A 12,969-nucleotide genomic window follows, 5' to 3' on the forward strand; every position below is an offset into this window, starting at 1 on the left:
CACACACACAATGCACACAAACAAAGACACACACAAACACACACACGGTGCACACAAACACACACACAGTGCACACAAACACACACACGGTGCACACAAACCCACACGGTGCACACAAACACACACACAGTGCACACAAACACAGTGCACACAAACACACACACGGTGCACACAAACACACACACAGTGCACACAAACACAGTGCACACAAACCCACACGGTGCACACAAACACACACACAGTGCATACAAACACAGTGCACACAAACACACACACGATGCACACAAACAAACACACGATGCACACAAACAAACAAACACACGAAGCACACAAACAAACAAACACACGATGCACACAAACAAACACACACACACACAAACACTCACAAACACACACACGATGCACACAAACAAACACACACACGATGCACACAAACAAACAAACACACGATGCACACAAACAAACAAACACACAATGCACACAAACAAACAAACACACGATGCACACAAACAAACACACACACGATGCACACAAACAAACAAACACACGATGCACACAAACAAACACACACACACACAAACACTCACAAACACACACACGATGCACACAAACAAACACACACACGATGCACACAAACAAACACACACACGATGCACACAAATAAACAAACACACGAAGCACACAAACAAACAAACACAGGAAGCACACAAACAAACACACACACACACAAACACACACAAACACACACACGATGCACACAAACAAACACACACACGATGCACACAAACAAACACACACACGATGCACACAAACAAACACACACATGATACACACAAACAAACAAACACATGATGCACACAAACAAACACACGATGCACACAAACAAACACACGATGCACACAAACAAACACACGATGCACACAAACAAACACACACACAATGCACACAAACAAACACACACACAATGCACACAAACAAACACACACACGATGCACACAAACAAACACACATACGGTGCACACAAATAAACAAACACACGATGCACACAAACAAACACACACACGATGCACACAAACAAACAAACACACGATGCACACAAACAAACACACGATGCACACAAACAAACAAACACACAATGCACACAAACAAACAAACACACGATGCACACAAACAAACACACACACGATGCACACAAACAAACACACACACGATGCACACAAACAAACACACACACGATGCACACAAACAAACAAACACACGATGCACACAAACAAACAAACACACGATGCACACAAACAAACAAACACACGATGCACACAAACAAACACACACACGATGCACACAAACAAACACACACACGATGCACACAAACAAACACACACACACGATGCACACAAACAAACAAACACACGATGCACACAAACAAACAAACACACAATGCACACAAACAAACAAACACACGATGCACACAAACAAACACACACACGATGCACACAAACAAACACACACACGATGCACACAAACAAACACACACACGATGCACACAAACAAACACACACACGATGCACACAAACAAACACACATACGGTGCACACAAATAAACAAACACACGAAGCACACAAACAAACAAACACATGATGCACACAAACAAACACACACACGATGCACACAAACAAACACACACACACACAAACAAACACACACACACACAAACACACACACGATGCACACAAACAAACACACACACGATGCACACAAACAAACACACACACACACAAACAAACACACACACACACAAACACACACACGATGCACACAAACAAACACACACACGATGCACACAAACAAACACACACACGATGCACACAAACAAACACACACACGGTGCACACAAATAAACAAACACACGATGCACACAAACACACACACACACAAACACACACACGATGCACACAAACAAACACACACACAAACACACACACAAATAAACAAACACACGATGCACACAAACACACACACACACAAACACACACACGATGCACACAAACAAACACACACACGATGCACACAAACAAACACACACACGATGCACACAAACAAACACACACACGATGCACACAAACAAACACACACACGATGCACACAAACAAACACACACACGATGCACACAAATAAACACACGATGCAAAAACAAACACACACACGATGCACACAAACACACACACAAACACACGTTGCACACAAACAAAGACACACACAAACACACAAACACACACACGGTGCACACAAACCCACACGGTGCACACAAACACACACACAGTGCACACAAACACAGTGCACACAAACCCACACGGTGCACACAAACACACACACAGTGCACACAAACACACACACAAACACACGTTGCACACAAACAAAGACACACACAAACACACAAACACACACACAGTGCACACAAACACAGTGCACACAAACCCACACGGTGCACACAAACACACACACAGTGCACACAAACACAGTGCACACAAACACACACACGGTGCACACAAACACACACACAGTGCACACAAACACAGTGCACACAAACCCACACGGTGCACACAAACACACACACAGTGCACACAAACACAGTGCACACAAACACACACACGGTGCACACAAACACACACACGGTGCACACAAACACACACACAGTGCACACAAACACACACACAGTGCACACAAACACACACACGGTGCACACAAACACACACACGGTGCACACAAACAGTGCACACAAACACACACACGGTGCACACAAACACACACACGGTGCACACAAACACACACACAGTGCACACAAACACACACACGGTGCACACAAACACACACACGGTGCACACAAACACACACACGGTGCACACAAACAAACATGCACAGAAGTAAACCACATCTGTTTTGCTCTTCCAGGGGCTGTGTACAATAGCTCTCCCACAGTGCAGAGTGTGTGTGTGTGTGTGTGTGTTCTTGTGTTTTCCTGCATGTGTGTGTGTGTGTGTGTGTGTGTGTGTGTGAGCTCTCTTTCTCTCCTTTGGCATAGGGATAGCATGGCTTAGCTGTGATGGTGTCTGTATTAGCGAATACAGCTAGCAGGATCAGCTCATGGTTACCCCCATTACAGAACACAATGGAGAGAGGAGCCATTCGCTTCAATGGGACTAGAGGACTGCTTATCATATAGGCTCTAATCGTCATGGTTACCCCCATTACAGAACACAATGGAGAGAGGAGCCATTCGCTTCAATGGGAAGAGAGGACGGCTTATCATATAGGCTCTAATCGTCATGGTTACCCCCATTACAGAACACAATGGAGAGAGGAGCCATTCGCTTCAATGGGACTAGAGGACTGCTTATCATATAGGCTCTAATCGTCATGGTTACCCCCATTACAGAACACAATGGAGAGAGGAGCCATTCGCTTCAATGGGAAGAGAGGACGGCTTATCTTATAGGCTCGAATCGTCATGGTTACCCCCAAGGGAACTATGCTGTGTTTCAAATAGTAATATCTCATGAGATTCGTGTGTGTATACCTAGTATATATATATATAGTATAGTATATATATATATATATATACATATACAGTGCCTTGCGAAAGTATTCGGCCCCCTTGAACTTTGCGACCTTTTGCCACATTTCAGGCTTCAAACATAAAGATATAAAACTGTATTTTTTTATGAAGAATCAACAACAAGTGGGACACAATCATGAAGTGGAACGACATTTATTGGATATTTCAAACTTTTTTAACAAATCAAAAACTGAAAAATTGGGAGTGCAAAATGACCTCCAGCAGGCCACAAATGTGCATGTGTCTGCTCAAACGGTCAGAAACAGACTCCATGAGGGTGGTATGAGGGCCCAACGTCCACAGGTGGGGGTTGTGCTTACAGCCCAACACCGTGCAGGACGTTTGGCATTTGCCAGAGACCACCAAGATTGGCAAATTCGCCACTGTGCTCTATCACAGATGAAACAGGTACACACTGAGCACGTGACAGACGTGACAGAGTCTGGAGACGCCATGGAGAACGTTCTGCTGCCTGCAACATCCTCCAGCATGACCGGTTTGGCGGTGGGTCAGTCATGGTGTGGGGTGGCATTTCTTTGGGGGGCCGCACAGCCCTCCATTTGCTCTCCAGAGGTAGCCTGACTGCCATTAGGTACCGAGATGAGATCCTCAGACCCCTTGTGAGACCATATGCTGGTGCGGTTGGCCCTGGGTTCCTCCTAATGCAAGACAATGCTAGACCTCATGTGGCTGGAGTGTGTCAGCAGTTCCTGCAAGAGGAAGGCATTGATGGTATGGACTGTCCCGCCCGTTCCCCAGACCTGAATCCAATTGAGCACATCTGGGACATCATGTCTCGCTCCATCCATCCATGTCTCGCACCACAGACTGTCCAGGAGTTGGCGGATGCTTTAGTCCAGGTCTGGGAGGACATCCCTCAGGACACCATCCGCCACCTCATCAGGAGCATGCCCAGGCGTTGTAGGGAGGTCATACAGGCACGTAGAGGCCACACACACTACTGAGCCTCATTTTGACTTGTTTTAAGGACATTACATCAAAGTTGGATCAGCCTGTAGTGTGGTTTTCCACTTTAATTTTGAGTGTGACTCCAAATCCAGACCTCCATGGGTTGATACATTTGATTTCCATTGATCATTTTTGTGTGATTTTGTTGTCAGCACATTCAACTATGTAAAGAAAAAAGTATTTAATAAGAATATTTCATTCATTCAGATCTAGGATGTGTTATTTTAGTGTTCCCTTTATTTTTTGAGCAGTGTATATATATATATATATATATATATATATATATATGTGTGTGAATTAAGGTGTGTGTGTGTCGCCTGTCTATATGCTTGTCATCCTCTCTCAATCCAACTCATTTGCATATGGGCCTGGAAAGAAGATAGTCTGAATAAATGAACTGCGCCACACAGAGACGTGTTAGCAATCTCATTCTCCATCTGTTCCCCAGACCATCATCTGGCCTGTTCTCTCACACACACACCACACCACCCACACACCACACACCACACATACACACACACACACACATCTATCATATAGAAACATAACTCAGACCATCTGAGGAGCTTATTTTCTGAACCACAACTTAATACCTCAGATACTAAAACCTGAATCTACAGAGGGATTCAACCCACCCCCACCCATCCCCCTCTCCCCTCACTCCATCTCTCTTTCTCGTTCTCCCTCCCTCCGGTTGTCATAACATCTGGAGATGAATACAATATGATTGTGTCACTAAACAGTCATTTAGGCATCATTATCTTAACACTCCTATTACAATAACCAGTAAGATATCCACAACATACTAGTCTAATTCCCCCTGCAGGGAGGGAGGGAGGAGGGGGAGGAGGGAGGAGGGGGAGTCATTTCATTTATATGTTTACCACAGTGGTTTTAAGAGGGCTATCATTCCGCTCTGCCAAAGGAACAGCTTGAAGCACAACACTCTCTGGAAGTTCACAATGCCAGGTTCAGATAGTGGGAATGTTGAAAACACTCTCCTCATGACTAGAGTTGTTGACCAGTGGGACAGATGGCCTCTCCTCATGACTAGAGTTGTTGACCAGTGGGATAGATGGCCTCTCCTCATGACTAGAGTTGTTGACCAGTGGGATAGATGGCCTCTCCTCATGACTAGAGTTGTTGACCAGTGGGATAGATGGCCTCTCCTCATGACTAGAGTTGTTGACCAGTGGGATAGATGGCCTCTCCTCATGACTAGAGTTGTTGACCAGTGGGACAGATGGCCTTTCCTCATGACTAGAGTTGTTGACCAGTGGGATAGATGGCCTCTCCTCATGACTAGAGTTGTTGACCAGTGGGATAGATAGCCTCTCCTCATGACTAGAGTTGTTGACCAGTGGGATAGATAGCCTCTCCTCATGACTAGAGTTGTTGACCAGTGGGATAGATAGCCTCTCCTCATGACTAGAGTTGTTGACCAGTGGGACAGATGGCCTCTCCTCATGACTAGAGTTGTTGACCAGTGGGATAGATGGCCTCTCCTCATGACTAGAGTTGTTGACCAGTGGGATAGATGGCCTCTCCTCATGACTAGAGTTGTTGACCAGTGGGATAGATGGCCTCTCCTCATGACTAGAGTTGTTGACCAGTGGGATAGATGGCCTCTCCTCATGACTAGAGTTGTTGACCAGTGGGACAGATGGCCTCTCCTCATGACTAGAGTTGTTGACCAGTGGGATAGATGGCCTCTCCTCATGACTAGAGTTGTTGACCAGTGGGACAGATGGCCTCTCCTCATGCCTCTGGAGTTGTTGACCAGTGGGACAGATGGCCTCTCCTCATGCCTCTGGAGTTGTTGACCAGTGGGATAGATGGCCTCTCCTCATGACTAGAGTTGTTGACCAGTGGGACAGATGGCCTCTCCTCATGACTAGAGTTGTTGACCAGTGGGATAGATGGCCTCTCCTCATGCCTCTGGAGTTGTTGACCAGTGGGATAGATGGCCTCTCCTCATGACTAGAGTTGTTGACCAGTGGGATAGATGGCCTCTCCTCATGACTAGAGTTGTTGACCAGTGGGATAGATGGCCTCTCCTCATGACTAGAGTTGTTGACCAGTGGGATAGATAGCCTCTCCTCATGACTAGAGTTGTTGACCAGTGGGACAGATGGCCTCTCCTCATGCCTCTGGAGTTGTTGACCAGTGGGATAGATGGCCTCTCCTCATGACTAGAGTTGTTGACCAGTGGGATAGATGGCCTCTCCTCATGACTAGAGTTGTTGACCAGTGGGATAGATGGCCTCTCCTCATGACTAGAGTTGTTGACCAGTGGGATAGATGGCCTCTCCTCATGACTAGAGTTGTTGACCAGTGGGATAGATGGCCTCTCCTCATGACTAGAGTTGTTGACCAGTGGGATAGATGGCCTCTCCTCATGACTAGAGTTGTTGACCAGTGGGATAGATGGAGGAAGTAGTGAATGACTGTTCAGTTGTTAATCAGCACTTCACTTTACCCACAGGCACTGGCCTGAGAGAAGACTGTCTGAGATCCAGCATGAGAACCACTACACTCCAGAATGGGAATTTTGAATTCTGGAATCAGAACCTTGAGCTTCCAATGCTCTTTTAATCTTGACTGGTGTGTGTGTGTGTGTTTGTGTGCGCGCGTCAAGAGTAAGTGGGTGGTGGGGATTATTACTCACTCCCACCCCAGGGCTTATTTTACCTCCTTGACATGTCTTCAGTATATTTGAATGACTAGAGTTGAGTAGGAATATACGTGCCAAACACTGACTATAAAATACACGTCCTAAAGCCCTGAGGTTCCCACCGTCGAGGTATGACACACACACACACACAGCTGAGGTATGAGCTTGCGGGCTAGACTGCTGTTGGTCAGGGTCAGAACACACTGTCTGCATCCCAAATGGCACCCTTTTCCCTACATAGTGCACTACATTTGACTAGGGCCCATCATGTCCTATATGCTGGAAACAGGGTGCCATTTGGGAGCTAGACAAAATCTCAGTTCTTCTAAAGCATCCATAGTACAGGACATGTTTGACCAGGTCAGAGTTCAGATGAACTGCCTGAAAACACCCCATGACATGTCTGTAGTTTAGAGAGCAGAATATTTCTTGGTCTGACTACTGTGTGGTCATTTCCTCATCCAGTCCAAGTTACATTTCAAATTCTACCAGTAAACCTCTTCATGCATTCTCTAAAGAGCTGAATATTCCCACCTCACACACTGATAGATTCCCAAAAACACACACACTCCCAGGCATCATTTATATTCTGATAGCTCAATATATCATGTATTTTGACAGCTCAACATATCATGTGTTTTGATAGCAAAAAATGATATATTGAGCTAACTTACATTTATCATAAATTCTATTTACAGTGCCGTGAAAATGTATTTGCCCCTTTTATGATTCTATTTTTTGCAATATTCACCCAAAAGCTAATTTTAGATAAAGAAAACCTGAGTTAAGAAATAACAACAAATTAACAAAGTTACGCAACACCCAATTGCCAATTGGGTGTTGCGTAACTTTGTTTATGAAATGAGTATGTAATCGTGTTATTTGTTCCCTCGGGTTCCCTTGATCTAATATTAGGTTTTGGTTGAAGATTTGATAACATTCAGTTTCAAAAACATGTAATATGGGGTTCAAGAAATCATCATTGTCAATGCTGAAGGCATCCCCATCAAAACCACCCCTGTCTAGTCCAGCACAGTGCAGTATGCTGGACTCATTCACCAGTTAGTGATGAAGGCACTTAGCACTGTTAGGGACATTGCCCGCAGAATGACCTCGCCTTCCTCAGGGTCCTCTGCAAGAAGAATGAGATTATGATTGCTCCAGTTAAAGACTATTTCTTCATCGTCATTCAGAACCCCTCAGACTGAGAGGGTCACCTCCACCATCTCTTTGCTGTAAAAGTAGAGAAAATTAGAAAGGGGGAAATACTTTTTCACAGCACTGTAGCTGAATACATCACAAACTTCAGCAGCTCTATGTACACTACATATGACAGGTGGATAAAATCGAGGACACAGCCATGCAATCTCCATAAACAAACATTGGAAGTAGAATGGCCTTACAGAAGAGCTCAGGGAAGGCCCTTTCCTGTTTCAGCATGACAATGCCCCTGTGCACAAAGCGAGGTCCATACAGAAATGGTTTCTCGAGATCAGTGTGGAAGAACTTGCCCAACCTCACTACTGGTCTTGTGGTTGAATGAAAGCAAGTCCCCGCAGCAATGTTCCAACATCTAGTGGAAAGCCTTCCCAGAAGAGTGGAGGCTGTTATAGCAGCAACGTTCCAACATCTAGTGGAAAGCCTTCCCAGAAGAGTGGAGGCTGTTATAGCAGCAACGTTCCAACATCTAGTGGAAAGCTTTCCCAGAAGAGTAGAGGCTGTTATAGCAGCAAAGGAGGGACCAACTCCATATTAATGCCCATGATTTTGGAATGACATGTTGGAGGAGCAGATGTCCACATGCTTTTGGTCATGTAGTGTATCTTGCTCTCTCACACACACATGGGCGAACACAGCAGATACACAGACAGACACGCACCAAGTGAAGCTCCTATTCTGATTGATGGGATTTATAGCCTTCCCGTTCATCAGTCAGAAGAGTGTTTCTTTCTCTACGTGCTCTAAAACTCATCAGCTGACTTCGGAGTCCCGATGTGTCAGTTGAGGAGAGAAGCTTTAGTCACTGTGATCACACCTGACTCATTTTCCCACCCGCACTCTCCTCCTGTCTCTCCTTTTCCCACCCGCACTCTCCTCCTGTCTCTCCTTTTCCCACCCGCACTCTCCTCCTGTCTCTCCTTTTCCCACCCGCACTCTCCTCCTGTCTCTCCTTTTCCCACCCGCACTCTCCTCCTGTCTCTCCTATCCCACCCGCACTCTCCTCCTGTCTCTCCTTTTCCCACCCGCACTCTCCTCCTGTCTCTCCTTTTCCCACCCGCACTCTCCTCCTGTCTCTCCTTTTCCCACCCGCACTCTCCTCCTGTCTCTCCTTTTCCCACACCTATTCGCTCCCACTCTCTCCTTTAATGGCTCCTCCCTCCCTCCATCAGAGCAACTACCTCCCATTTTTTTTATCACCCCCACCATATCTCTCCCTTCATCACTCACCATCTCTCTCCCTCCATCACCCCCACTATCTCTCTCCCTCCATCACCCCCACTATCTCTCTCCCTCCTTTATCAACCTGTCCAGCCCTCTCTTCTGCCAACGAGTTCTCTCTTTTCTTTGGTAGTCTGCAGAGTCCACTCACTGGTCACACTGGTCTGAGTCAATGGCTACATCCCAAATGACACGCTCTATATAGTGCACTTATTAGGGCAGTATATAGGTATAGATAGTCTGAATGGATATGAGCACACAGACATGGTTATTTATTTGTCATTACTGTGTGGGAGTCATGAAGTCACAGAGGGTGAAATAATATTTCTAATGGAAACTAAATGGAATTAAACGGTGAATTTGACCGTGGGTTCTCTTCAATGTCAGACTGAGAGACAGACCGATTCCTCACTGGACACACACGCACGCAATGACGTGCACACACACACTGTGTCTCTCTCACATATACATACACACACGTGTTCACTCCCACACGCACAAACAAATAAATCCCATTGCTGGGAATGAATCTCCACAAAATCAGATAATCCTTCAGGAATCCTTCACTCGCGCTCTTGGTCTCGCTACACTACACACACACACACACACACACACACACACTGAGAGTATCTTCCTTGATCACCTGAGCAGAGCACTGCTATTCAGACGTAAGGAGCTCAGGTGACATCAATGAATTTACCATATAAATGACCTGCCTGTCTGTCTAGAGACATGATGACAATACAACCTAGCCAGAAAACTGTTGTGTGTGTGTGTGTTTATTTATGTTTGTGTGCACTCATGAGAGGTTGTGAGGGTTTTAATGTGAGGTTTTGTATGTGTGTGTGTGTGATGCATGGGCATGTGTGTGTACATACGCGTGCGTCTACAGTACATGTCACGGATCCCTCAGGAACCTTCATCACGCACACCTGTCCTCTATTCCCACTGATTAGTATTTGTATATATGTGTCCTTTGGTTTCCATGGTTATGTTGATTACTGTTCCCATGTCCGTTGGTGGTGTGAGGACCTAACCGTTGGTGCAGCTGTTATGCTGTTTTATATATTGTGTATTATGGGTATCGTCCCGTGTCGTTCAACGAGGTTTATCCTCTCTCTTTTGTTTGGGTACAGCCCAGTGTTTTGTATACGTGTTTGTTTTGGGTATATTAAAAACCCCTATTGTGTATTCCTGCGCCTGTCTCCAAATCCTTCATACCAGCGTGACAGTACACTATGCATGTGCTCCCATCTATCTGAGCTTATCAGAAACAGAGGCGGCTGAATTTAGAGCTGTTGTCTGGTTGGTCATGACTTCCTCTGCTAGTTGTTGAGTTCCAAATAGCAACCTAATACCTTTATAGTGCACTATTTTTGACCTGAGCCTTATTAGTAGTGCACTTTAAAGGGCATAGGGTGCCATTTGGGATGCAAACACTGTACTGAGCTGGCTCCTGAAAGTTCTGAATATGTAGCAAATTCAACAACTGACTGTGACTCAACCTCCTGCATCCATTAAATACAAGGTGAAAGAAAATTCATCTTAACATGGACAAATGGTGAGACTTAACAATCCAGAAACATCTCCCCAACTCTCTTTTTTCACTCTCTGCACAATCCCTTGTGTTCTGTCACAATAGCAGAATTAGTATATTTAGAACCCAGCAGCCTCCTGGGGTTTCTCATCAAACAGCTCCAAAACACTGCAGGCACACACACACACACACAAACACACACACAGACACACACAGACACACCATTCCCTAAACACAGAACAAAACTTAAAACTACACTACTCTCTCATCTCCCTTTTGTTTTGAGAGGTAGGGAGAGGGCGTGGATTAGTCTGTACTTTACAGCTGAATCTTGGGATGCCTCCTCAAACCAAGAGTATGTTGAAATGACAGTATAAATGTCCACCCTGTTCCTGGGGGGGGGGGGTACTTTTTTACCCCGTTTTCTCCCCAATTTCATGATATCTAAATTGGTAGTTACTGTCTTGTCCCATCGCTGCAACTCCAGTATGGACTCGGGAGAGGCGAAGGTCGAGAGCCATGCATCCTACGAAACACAACCGTTCTTCTTGACACACTGCTCAAACACAACCCGGTTTCTTGACACACTGCTCAAACACAACCCGGTTTCTTGACACACTGCTCAAACACAACCCTGCTTCTTGACAAACTGCTCGCTTAACCCGGAAGCCAGCAGCACCAATGTGTTGGAGGAAAAACCATCCAACTGGTGATCGTGTCAGCGTGCATGCGCCCAGCCTGCCACACGAGTCGTAACCCGGACGATGCTGGGCCAATTGTGCGCCGCCTCATGGGTCTCCTGTTCGCGGCCGGCTGCGACACAGCCTGGGATCGAACCAAGATCTGTAGTGACGCCTCTAGCACTGCGATACAGTGCCTTAGACCGCTGCTCCACTCGGGAGGCCCAAAGTAGACTTCTAGCTACTTCATATACATCTGGATGGAGCCCTGTCTAATCTGTTCTGATGACTAAGAGTCGAATTGGAATTGACTACTGGATCTAGAAGAGTGTGTGTGTGTCTGTCCGTATACGTACCTTCTTTCCCCAGCAGGAAGTCCAGGAAGTGGTAAGTGTAGGCCACGCCCACCTTGGTCTCCACCTGTGGCCGTCGGAGGGTTGAAAAAATCTTCCCGGGACTCCTCTCCTCCCCCTCCCTCCGCAGCTTAGGAAGCCTGCAGCCCATCACCCTGCAGGCAGAGGGCTGGGGGGAGACAGAGACAGTCAAAGAGGAGATGGACAATTGAAAGGAAGAGAGAAAGCCAGGGAGATAAGAGAGAGAGGAGGAGAGAGAATGAGATGGAGAGAGAGAGGAGTGAGAGAGAGAGAGAGAGTGAGAGAGATGGAGAGTGAGAGGAGTGGGTGAGAGAGAGGGAAGGGGAGAGAGATGGAAGGGGAGAGAGATGGAGAGAGAGAGAGAGAGGGAAGGGGAGAGAGAGATGAAAGGGGAGAGAGAGATGGAGAGAGAGAGAGAGAGAGAGGGAAGGGGAGAGAGAGATGAAAGGGGAGAGAGAGATGGAGAGAGAGAGAGAGAGAGGGAAAAGGAGAGAGAGATGAAAGGGGAGAGAGAGATGGAGAGAGAGGAGTGAGAAAAAACAAAGATGGAGTGAGAGAAGAAAAAAAAAATGCATAAAGAAAAACTTGTTTCTAAATATATAACAGTCAGAGACAAGGTGTTGCATCAGAGCATTAAATCCTCCCTCTGCCTGCCGTGAGACACAACCATGGGGTGTAATGTG

The 12,969-nt window shown here is 46.1% G+C and overlaps 1 pseudogene across 1 annotated transcript in view; it reads right to left on the bottom strand.

Annotated features, from left to right (window-relative positions):
• The window catches only part of LOC110487979 (raftlin-like), a 57,713-nt pseudogene that overhangs the window by 30,594 nt on the left and 14,150 nt on the right, over positions 1–12,969 (bottom strand). The window contains exon 2 of the transcript XR_016493515.1: positions 12,269–12,434. The product of XR_016493515.1 is annotated as a raftlin-like (transcript). The remainder of the gene's footprint in view (positions 1–12,268; positions 12,435–12,969) is intronic.

The sequence above is a fragment of the Oncorhynchus mykiss genome, chromosome 30 (genome assembly GCF_057628025.1).
Source record: "Oncorhynchus mykiss isolate SJ-2025 chromosome 30, ASM5762802v1, whole genome shotgun sequence".
NCBI classification, from domain to species: domain Eukaryota; kingdom Metazoa; phylum Chordata; class Actinopteri; order Salmoniformes; family Salmonidae; genus Oncorhynchus; species Oncorhynchus mykiss.